General features: G+C 47.5%; 1 long non-coding RNA gene across 1 annotated transcript; it reads right to left on the minus strand.

The window, feature by feature from the left end:
* Positions 1–4,499: 4,499 nt before the first annotated feature.
* On the minus strand, positions 4,500–8,659 carry LOC146428891 (uncharacterized). The gene is made up of 2 exons (XR_014855978.1): positions 8,145–8,659; positions 4,500–5,211 (listed from the first exon to the last, which is right to left on the minus strand). It is a non-coding gene; the product is annotated as an uncharacterized LOC146428891 (long non-coding RNA).
* Between the last annotated feature and the right edge of the window lie 2,092 nt (positions 8,660–10,751).

Genomic DNA, 10,751 nt, shown 5'->3' on the forward strand with positions numbered 1-10,751 from the left:
ATTCACTAATTATTCTACAAACACTGAGCATATTTCCAGTCCAAAGCTCCAGCCCAAGCTACTCACTCTTCACGACCATGCACTGAGTTAAATCTATATCCATTTACATCAGTTTGCTATATATTTTACATATAACATATATAAGTCATATACCATTAACATATCATAGATAACATATGTATAATCTTAACCATTCATTTACATACATATACATTTATGCATATAGCTTTAATCTGGATATTTTGGCTACTTCCTCAGCCTGCTCTTCTGCACGTGACAATACCACAGGTGTCTTGTGAAGATTTTCTTCCCCTCTACTGTAACTCTGATGGCACTGTCCTACTTAGAGATTTTTCAGAAAAAGAGATGTGAAAAAATGCATTCCATCAGTCACACTCCCACATTTTCCATTGCTTCCACTGCACATCTCTAACATGGAGCTATACTTTCAGGCATGCTGAACATGCTTTACTTTCCATTAATACGTAAAAGGAAGTGAACACAGAGAAAACAACTACTAAACAAGTAAACACTAACGGAAAGGCATGGATTTGTAATGGAAAAAAGGAATCTGATGTAGTCTATTTTCTAGGCTGGAAGACAGGGAGCCACCCCTATTTTCATACACAAAGCAAGTGCTCTCAGGTGCTATGCCTGGAGTAGGGCCTAGCTTAGGCAGAAACAGGGAGTTTTGCTGAAAAGGAGCAGAAAGACGTTTTGTGTTTGGCTGCTGGGTGGGCGTATGGTTCCTTCACACATGGTTTGTGCCTCTCAACCACAAACCAGCCAGCCGACAGAAGGAGTTCTCTGCCTTGAGAACACTGAGCAGCCAGCCTCAGCCTGACCCTTTTTGCACCGTGAGCTGCACTGCCCCATGGACATCCTCAGTAAATGGTCAACATGACAGATGTGCAGTGATGGTGTGAAAGGTGTTTTCAATATGTCCATGAAACAAGCAGAGTGTTCCTTTCAACTTTTCCATGAAAGCCCCAGAAAGACACAAGTGAACCACAGGCCGTGAGACAAAGCAATGAAGTTTGTGAAGAGCAGCTTTGCCCCCCTTCCCCCCCCCCGCCCCCCCTCAACATTGCAGTCTCAGGGGGAGGAGCAGTCTTTTGCAGTATTTCTTTGAGCTGCTGGTGTGAGCCAAGGCACAGCATGCAGGGAGCTTTCTGGATGGAGTAGGACGCTGCTCCATATCTTGGCTGTGACTGAATGTGTCGCCTAGGGAGATGCTGGACAAGTGGAACCAGCAGGAGAGCCCCATCCTGGTGAGGCAGAGCTGCAGGCAGCTGCTGGGGCAGCTTTGCTTTTTGCAAGAAACTGGAAAGGCATGGAAAATCAACCTCCCTAGCTCAGTAGATCTGAACCAACCTGGTGAGGCCTGTGGATGTAGGGATGGCACAGTTATGTTTCTGCCCCAATGTTTCCATGACTACTGCAGCAGAAGACAGAGGTGCCTGCTCAGGACCAGCCCCAGGTCCTTCACAGGTTCTCACCTAATCCCTACTGACCCTTCCTGGTGCTCAGCAGAAACAAGCCATCCATCAACGGGGACAGCCCTCAACAATCAAATGAGTCTCCTCTAGGAAAATCAATGGAATAGGCTCCCTTCACCTTGCACTGAAGCAGCATACATGCTGCATGCTTCTTTCTGTTCTGTCACAAGAACTGTCAGAGGGGAAAAGGCTAGCTTTTAAACTCCTTGCAGAATCAGACCAATCCCAGCAGCCTTCTAGCCCAGTTAGATTCTTTGATGGGGTCTCAGTTTTGTCAAAGCTGATATCTCTGGCAGATACTCTTTCCTCAGAGAGGGCTGAAGGCAAATATGCAGTGATGCTCCAACATCTTTGCTTCCAACAAAAACCAATAGCATTTTGGAAAATCTGGCTTGGATTAGTTAGAAGAGAGACTGGCAGAGAAAGACTGATTTTTAGCTGTTATTTTCTAAATACACCTTTCCTCTGAATGTAAACCCTCCATTTAGCTGCACTAAATGTGCACATTGTGCAAGTGATGGGTGAGGTTATGTTGGCTTAAGACAGTTTTATCACTTTGTTGTGAACAATTCATTTTTCTATAAAGGTTGAAAAATAATTAATTGAATTAAAATACAGTATTATTTCAATACTGTCTTAGTATTTTGAACCACAGACCAGAATGGAGGCCGTAGTTTCTTCGTTACTACTGATCTCCTAGACTGACTCGTGTAAGCTGTAGATTTTGACAAGAATGAATATTTGGCCAAAGCTCTGTGAAGGATTTAGGCTGACATGAAAACTTTTACAGCTATATCTTGCTTGTTCAGAAATGAACAGAAACCTGTGGTGTCCTGATGTTGATAAGGACAGTACAACAGAACAGCATTTACTCTTATCAAGGACAGTGGAATACAACAGCACAGCTTTGGAGAAACAAAGAAAGGATGTAAATTAGGTAAATAGAAGTCAACAGGCAGGCAACAAAATGCAAGCAGGATGCCAGCTCAGCTCTGCAAGGCTGACAAAGTAGAAGTTATGCAAAACAACAATATCTTGCTTACTCAAAAGCGGGGGTCAAGGAACAGCCACCTAAAATGGACACCAGATGTTGAAGACCCCAAAGAACCATATAGAGACTTCTGATAAGGGGTGTGACTATATCAAATAAAGTCCAGGATGTGGAGATAGCTAATGAATATGTAATCAGTGTGTATGATAAAATCCCTGTTCACCCAATACTCCTTGAACTTGAATGGAGGAACCCCCAAGTGACCGGTGCTGCACCGAAGAATGCCTGCTTCTAAAGCTCAAAACTGTGTTAGAAAGTTTCTATCTGGCTGATTTCAGTATCAGTGTGAAGTCAACTGGCCCATCCAGGGCCTCTGCAGCCCCATCCACTTGGAGCCTTAGCCTTGAGCCATGCTGAGGACACCTGGCACAACTGAATGACTCCAAAAGCATTGAAGAGCCCCAGTCTTGACTGCCTGTACAGCCAGAGAGCCATCTGCTTCCCAGATCTCACCCAAGCCCACATGGTGGTTATTGCTATGTTGAATGCTCAACACCTCACCACACGTCATTGCCAGCAACACTGCTTTTCTTTAGTGTCTTCCCTGAGAAAAATAGAAACTAACAGGTTCTGGGAGAACTGCAAGAAAAAACTACACAGGTCAGTCAAAAACACATGGGGAGGAGGTGGTGTTAGGGCAAATGCTGCTGCCTTTTGTAGGGTCCTGGACTGCTGATCTGCAGCATATGCACAAGTGAAACAATCATGGAATCATAGAATCACTAAGGCTGGAAAAGCCCTCTGAGAACTATCAAGTCCAGTCATTAACTTAGCACTGCCTAGGCCACCACTGAACCATGTCCCCCTGTCAAGGAATCCATTCAGTGCAGGAGCTGGTGGTGCAGCTGCAGTGACAGCTGCAGACTGAGCTCCGTGAAGGGCGCCTGGGGCAAGAGGCGGGGAACTGCCGAGCCTGTGCCTAACAAAGGGCACTAACAAAGGGCACTGGACCTGTGGCCCAGCCAGGTGCTCAGGCTCACTTGGAGACACTGCAGGAGCTGAGGACTAGGGAGGAAGAGCCAGGACTTGCACGGGCTTGGACTGTGAGGGCATAAAAGCCCAGGAGTCTTTTGTTGGGGTTGCTCCTTGGAGGCACCAGCTCAAGCTGTTTCTCTGTTACTGTGCCAGGAATAAACAGCTTTATGGAACAAGACACCTGAGACTCTCATGGGAAACCTCAAGCCAAACTAGTGAGGAAACCTGGTCTGACTGTGAGAATGGGGAGTGCAGGGAGTCAAGCAGGGCACTCTTCCACTCACTGGAGCTGCCCCTGCAAAGGGGCTTCAATCCCAGCAGTTGAAGTCACTGGTGGTGGGAGAGTGACTGCCAGAGAGTCTTTAGGAATGGTCAGACTGGGAAGTTTCCTTAACACTCAAGCGCCACATCCACACAGTTTCTGAACACTTCCAGGAATGGTGACTCCAGCATTGCCCTAAGCACCCTGTTCCAATGCCTGACTACCCTTTCATTGAAGAAATTTTCCCTAATATCCAAACTAAACCTCCCTTGGTAGAACTTGAGGCCATTTCCTCTTACCCTGTCACTTGTTACCTGAAAGAATAGCCTGGCTCCACCCTCCTGTCAGGGTGTTGCAGAGTCTCACCTGATTCTCCATTTCTCCAGGCTGACCCCCTCCAGCTCCCTCAGCCAGTCCTCACCACCTTTTCCTGCACACCTTTTGCCAGCTGTGTTGTCCTTCTCTGCCTATGCTCCAGCACCCAATACTAGTTGACAACAGCATGGACAGTGTGGGGACCAGCCACACCAGAGAGCCTAAAACCAGTTTCCTGGGTGGGAGAGTCAGTGCAATGATTTACAGTCTTGTGGCACAGAATTCCCCTCTTTTCACCACTGTTCAACAGCTCATCTAATTTACATAATCCCTAAAAATGTAAGCAGTGGTGTCACTGTTGGACCGCCAGCGGAGTGAAGAGGCGAGACCTTTCGAGTGCTAGAAAAGAGCGACTTTTATTATTTAATTAACAATTTATATGGACATCAGAGGGCCGTTCGGATTGGACCAACAACCATCCGCCCCCCAGGGATTGATTGGTCCAGGCATTTGACTGCCTGTATCCAAAAGGCCATTTCAATAACATGAAAGTTTTATCTTTATTTATAAAACATAGAAGAAGAAGAGAGAAATTCCCATGGGAAAGGATCTGTGCTGCCACAGCTCCCCCTTTTTATTTAAGAACCAGAAGGCATTGCTTGTGAACCTCTGTGAATTCAGCATGAAGGATCTGCTTAGTAGTGGCCAGTTACCAAACAGAGCCTAGATGGAAAAACGATGAGGGGTCTGCCCGGCGGTGGCCAGCCACCGAACAGAGCCCAAACCAGATGCTGATTTAAAGTGAACAGAGAGACTCTCCAGCAATACCCTGAATAAAGCATCTATAAAACCTAATTCTGTATTATAATTCTATAATTCAGTTAAAACATGCTTTCAAAGTTCTTGCTTTCTGACTCCATAAAAATTTAAATTTCAGTCTCTGCTTGTGGAAGGACCATCTTCCTGATGGTCAGTGTCCTGGTCATCATCAGAAGGATCACTTGGTTGGTGTTCTGCATTCTGGTTGTTATTTTGAGGTTGCTGGTTCTGTCTCTGGAGCCGCAGGTCAGGGCGAACGCATTTTGCAGGCAGCCATCGTACCCCAGTGTCTGTGGAAACACAAGCATACCCACGACCCCAAGCAATAAGCTCATGTGGGCCTTCCCAGGTGTTAGTAAGTAGGTTCCATACTCATACCTTTGCCCGGGGCAAGCGCAACTTGCCTGACGACTGCAATGAGAGAAAATGGTTCAAAATCACAGGATTATTCAAATTCGGTGGCACTGTAAGGTGATTGATTGTGTACAAAGCATTTTCCAATCGGCTCTGTGGTGTTTCCCCATGCATTCCCCCTTTTTGTCTTTCCAAGACACGCTTCAGAGTACTGTGAGCGCGTTCAACAATGGCTTGGCCAGTAGGAAAATGCGGAATACCAAATGTGTGGTCTACATCCCATAGGTGTAAGAACTGCCGTGTCTTCTGCGAGGCGTAGGCAGGACCATTATCGGTTTTCACAGTGGCTGGCACACCCACTGCGTAGGCAGGACCGAGAAGGCTAATTTCCAATGGGCAATGGTGTCACGACTTTTTTCTCCAGTATGAGCAGTTGCCCACATAGCTGAGGAGAAAGTGTCAATAGACATGTGCACATACTTGAATCGGCCAAATTCAGGGATGTGTGTCACATCCGTCTGCCACAACTGCAAAAACCTCTGGGGTTTACCCCCGGTGGCAGAGGTGCAGCAAGTCCGTGGCAGTCAGCACAAGCGCTGACAATGTCACGAGCCTTAGTTGGCATCAATTGAAACTGCTTCTGCACGGTATGTGCACTCTGATGAAAGAAATTGTGCGATGCCTTGGCTTATGCAATTTTGTCAGGCTGAGGTGCCACCCATGCAGGGTTGGCTAACATGTCAGCCCTGGCATTGCCTTCTGTTATAAAACCTGGTAATTTGGTGTGGCTTTGAATGTGCAAAATACAATATGGATGCACTCGAACCTGAATCGCCTTCCACAAGGTTCGCAATAGTGAGAACAGAGCTGCATTATTGACTTCTTTTAAAAGTGAACAATCCAAACATTTGGTTATATCTGCTACATAAGCAGAGTCGGTGACCAAATTCAAAGGCACCCGAGAGAACCGCTGAAAAGCCGTGGCAACTGCTTTCAATTCAACCAACTGAGCAGAGCCTGTCTCGTGGCCTTTCAGCACCTGCCACTCAGATCCTTCCTTCCAGGCAACAATGGCCTTTCCTGTTTTTCTAGAACCGTCTGTGAAGACGGTGGGTCCATGAACTAGCACCCAACTGTTCTTTGGCCACAATGTAAAACTGATTGAATTTGCCAGCTGCAGCAATTTGTGGCTGCGCAGATGGTAAGCAATCTGCCCTGAGAAACTTTGCAGTGCACTTTGCAAAGGAGTGCTATTAGCAAGGCTCCATTCAAAGCTGTCCCATGATACCGGAACAACAATCGTTGCAGGATCTGCTGCCATCAGTTGTAAACACCGATAATGGCATTTGATTAGCAGGCAAGCTATCAACTCGAACAATGTGGGTGCTGTCTTTGGCTGATGGGGCAAAAAGACCCATTCCAGGATATGCAAAGGGTCATCCCATTGTTTGTTCCACTGGCCAATGATACCTGTAGGATGGAGGTCTGGGGCAGTAATGAAAACAGTGGTATCAGTAGAGGGATCCACTCAATAAACCTGACGAGCAGAAACAGCTTGCTGCACCTCATTCAGCACCTGTCGCGCCTCAGGAGTCAATTTCTGAGGTGAGTTTAGATCAGAGTCCCCCTTTAAAATTTTAAAAAGTGGGGAAAGTTGTGCATTGGTTAGTCCCAAATACGGACGTAACCAGTTGATGATACCTAGCAATTTTTGGGCATCATTCAGAGCCTTAATAGAGTCTCAAAACTGCACCTCTTGATGTTGTATGGTTCGATCCAAAATTCTGACTCCTAAATATTTCCAAGGAGGCTGTTTTTGAACTTTCTCCGGAGCCACTTGCAACCCATAAGAATGCAAGGCATCGAGCAGTCGAGGCTGTAACCTCCGCAACTCATCCTGGGTGGATGCTGCCACCAGGATATCATGCATATAATGGTAGCAGATTGCCTCAGGAAACTGCTCACAGATTCCAGACAAGGCCTGAGCGACATACCCTTGACAGATATTCGGGGTATTTTTCATGCCCTGAGGTAACACTTTCCATTGAAATCTCTTTACAGGCTCCGCATTATTAATTGCAGGCAAAGTAAAGGCAAATTTTGGCTTGTCATTGGGGTGCAAAGGGATTGTGAAAAAACAATCCTTCAAATCAACGATCAAGATTTCCCACCCTGTGAGAATCATCGTAGGTGAGGTCATGCGAGGCTGTATGCTCCCCATACTTTCCATCACTGCATTAACTTTTCAGAGATCTTGCAACAGTCTCCGTTTCCCTGATTTTTTCTTAATTACGAAAACAGGGGTATTCCAGGGACTCAATGTGTCCCTGTTGCAGTTGCTCCTGAACCAGCTGACAAAGGGTGACTAATTTGTCTTTTTGCAGGGGCCACTGTGGTTCCCATATAGGTGTTTTGGTCAGCCATCGCAGAGATAGCATGGAATACGGTGCACCCTTGCACACAGTGACCCCTATTAAAAATCCATCAAGATTCACACCCCCCAAGCTTCCAACATGTCCCATCCCCCTGTGGCTAGCACAGGTTTTTCCCACGAGAATTCTTCTTGTGTTTTATAAATAAAGATAAAGTTTGGATGTTATTGGAACAGTGTTTCAGAACTTGGACAGTGCAGGCCTGGCCAATCAGGCCTGGGGGAAGGCTTCTGACTGACCAATCTGGGTCACTTTTGAGAACTCTATATATGTGATGAAATCAAAACAATAAAGGTCATTCCTTCTTGCCACTGAGAACTGGTGCTTTCATTACTCTGCTAGCTGCTCAACAGCAACATCCCCAGAGGTTAATTGGAGCTGGAGTGACAAAGGGCCACGTTGAGGCCCTGAGTCCTTCACCAACACAGGTTGCTTACTCAGTCGGCTCTGTGTGGTTCCTCCCAGCCCTGCAATAGCTGATCCTGCAGGGGCTAGAGGCCATGAAGGAGGCCATGAAGTGGAGGAAAGGATCATTGCATCAGCACCTGTATCAATCAAACCTTGGATCCGAACTCGATGCGGATGCGCTTTCGGCATGATGAGGGTACATGCCATCTGTGGTGACTCATTAGAGATGGCAGCAGCCCAGTAGACCTGCAGAAGTCCCAGTAGTTCAGTGCTGTTACCTCCGCCAACTTGCTGGTCTACCCTGGGAACAGAAGACTCAAAAGGCAACAATTGAGCAATGTGAGTCTTTTCAGGGATGGTGACGGGGGGTCCAGTGGGGAAACCGTAGCATGAATCTGGCCTGTAAAATCAGCATCTATAACTTCTGGAATAACAAGAATCCCTTGGCTGGTGGCATCAGACCCTCCCACAAGCAGCACACTGAATCCCTGATCTAGGGGTCCATGCACATCCAAGGGTATCCTATTGGCATCGCCAGATTCTAGGACGATGTACTGGTTTGAAAACAAACCAGTGGGAGATCACAAGGCAAGACTGAAATTAAAAATAAGTGAAATAATACAAGGAAAAGCACTGACAAAGCCAGATACAACCTAACACCCTGTTAGGATGGTAGTAGCAGTCCAACTGAAGTAGTCCAGTTGAAGCGGTGATCCTGTGAAGGTCTAGTCTCCAGCTGAAGATCCGGTGGTAGCTCTTGTCCTCTGGGAACCCAGTAGACAGGGCTAGCTCAGGCAGTTCCAAGGCCAGGTTATATGCAGGTGGGAACACCTGGCTCTTCCCTCCTGGGCAGAGCATCCCACAATGGGATAAGTCCATGAGTCACACGGTGGGTCCCTGATGGCCCATTGCCTGTCATCCGGAGTGGGTCATTAGCAGCTGATAGCAGCTAACGGCCCACAGCTGGTGGTAATAGAATACTTAAATACATCTATATTGCAACCTAGGACAGATGACTGTTGCTGCAGTGGAGGCGTTGACTTGGGCTGAGCCTTAGGTGCCTCCTCCACATTGACTGGATAGGCTTGTGTCACCGCCCTGTTCTGGGGGAACTGTCATGATGGGGGGCAAATCCCCCTTTTTGCACCCCTCTTCTCGACCATCTGCATGGTACTTGGACCTGCAATATTCTGGACAGTGACCTGGCCTACCACACCCCCCACACTGAGGAATCCCAGTCCCCGAATTTCCCTTCTGCTTTGATTTGACTTGTTTGCATTTGTTCCCAGCTTTGGGCTGTTTTTGTCCCTGATCAGGGGGTTCCTGACCAGATGATAGAAATGCAGCCAAGGTGGATTTCCCTTGACTGTCTGCCTGCACCTTAGCACAAGCTTGTACCATTGGCATTGTCTCTTGCCAACTTATTGCACAATATCTGTCTCAATGTATCATCTTCCACCTGCTTTTCCAAGGCTGCTGCTAGCTTCTCTACAAAGGTCAGGAAAAGCTCAGATTGCCCCCAATGTATTTTTGAATATTGTGTTTGTGGGGTGATCATCTCTATAGTTTTTACAATGGCTCCCATACCAAGCTTTTGGGCTTGCTCCAGAATCAGAGGATCCCAAGCAGCTTGGACATTGGGGTTAGTGAAATATCCTCTAGCCATAAGTACATCAGCCCCAGTCATGCTCCTAGGGTCCTCAGGAGGCAAGGACATATTGTCCTTTATCTGTTTTTCAACCACCATTCTCCAATTGTTCTCAAAAACTCCGCATTGCAGGGGGTGAAACAAGACTTGAGCCAAGTATGTAATATCAAATGGAGCAAGCAGATCACTATTTATCACTCTAATAATTTGCATAACATGGGAAGAAGAGATTCCATGAACTGTGACTTTCGTGAAGAGGTCATTTACTACCTTCCACACAATGACGTCATGCTTGCTTTTCTCATCTGAGTCCGGGCCAGGCACAAACACTGGAAAAGCCTGAGCGTCTCCTTGTAGGAAGCTAGCATCACCCTGACCTGCCATAGCAGCTCCACGACCCTCCCGTCGTCTTGGCATCCCTAATCTCTCTATAAGTTCCCAGTGTCCCGCATCCAGCGCACCCTGCTTTACTGATTCCCAGAAATGCAGGGAGTCACATGGGCGTAATATCCCCGCGCCATTTTGGTGTCTCCAGGGGTTACTCAGAACCCAATGCTTTTTTCTTTTCCCCGCCAGAGCAAGCTTTTGCCCAGGAGGAAGGAACCCCTCCTCGTCGCTGTCTGAATCATCAGTGTAGGGCTTGCTATCTGCAAGCCCTATCACAAAGGACGGTGACTGGCTGGACGCAGTGTCCACGCCAAAAAACTGCACAGAGGTGGGGTTGGGGGAGGGGCAAGAGGAGGGCGGCTATACAAGCGCGTCATCAGGCGTGCTCGCCAAGTTTGCTGGCAGAGCGTCGGTTAAGATTGGATCAGCGCACTGTGCCAAGGCTGCATCTGCCACTGAGCCCATCAGAGGGACTGGTACCTGTCTGTGTCCCGAATTTCCCTGCGCCGCTGCCACCGCCATGTCGGCTGCTGCCACGGCAGTGAGCCAGATACCTTCCAGGGTCTTGGGGCAGGGACTTCCACCCCAGTCCAGCCTGCGC

The sequence above is a fragment of the Lichenostomus cassidix genome, chromosome 20 (assembly GCF_008360975.1).
Source record: "Lichenostomus cassidix isolate B80296 chromosome 20, HeHo_3.0, whole genome shotgun sequence".
NCBI classification, from domain to species: domain Eukaryota; kingdom Metazoa; phylum Chordata; class Aves; order Passeriformes; family Meliphagidae; genus Lichenostomus; species Lichenostomus cassidix.